The sequence below is a fragment of the Galeopterus variegatus genome, unplaced genomic scaffold, assembly GCF_000696425.1.
Source record: "Galeopterus variegatus unplaced genomic scaffold, G_variegatus-3.0.2 Scaffold2623, whole genome shotgun sequence".
NCBI lineage: Eukaryota > Metazoa > Chordata > Mammalia > Dermoptera > Cynocephalidae > Galeopterus > Galeopterus variegatus.
Genome location: NW_007728734.1, coordinates 283,060 through 283,765, shown reverse-complemented (window position 1 = coordinate 283,765; position 706 = coordinate 283,060).

Genomic DNA, 706 nt, shown 5'->3' with positions numbered 1-706 from the left:
GTGATGCTGCTGGGAATCAACCCCCTCAGGAGGGGAAGTGGGGAAGGAGGAGGGAAAGCAGGAGAACAGGGGCGAGGGCCCTGGGAGCAGCAGAACGGCATCCCAGCTCCCAACACCCACCTTCCTCCACTCTGCCCTGCCACTGCCCTGCCCCATTCCCTGGGACCCCCACCCCTACCTCACCCTCCAGCTGCCTCATCTGGCCAGCTTTCTTCTGAATCCCAGCCTCCGACCATTGGTCCCTCTCCACTCTCTCTTCACACCTCCCTCCCTGGCCCTCTTCCTCTAGATTCCCGTCCTCTTCCTCCCTCTTGGCAGACCGCCGCTTTGGGCCCCCAGCTCCTCCCCACCCCTTTACTGTCATCCTCACTTTGGAGGGCTCAGCGGGGCCCAGGCCATGGTGGAGATGTGGGAGGCTCAGTTTGTGGGCTTGCTGCTTCTGCAACTGCTGTGTGTGGCTCCAGGTAAGGTGGGATGGTGGGAGGGTTGACCTCCAAGCCCGCCAGAAGGGGCCAGCAGGGATCTCTCTATGGCCTCAAAGATCCAGAGTCCTTAGCTCTGCCATGGAGTCTTCTAACGCCTTCCTGGGGGCAGTCTTTCCATCCTCGAAGCTTCTGTTCAGTCACCCCCTTGGCAGGAAAGGGACAGAAACCCAAGCTCTTCCTCCACCCTGTTCCTCCCCAGGAAACACTGAGGCTCCTTCTCT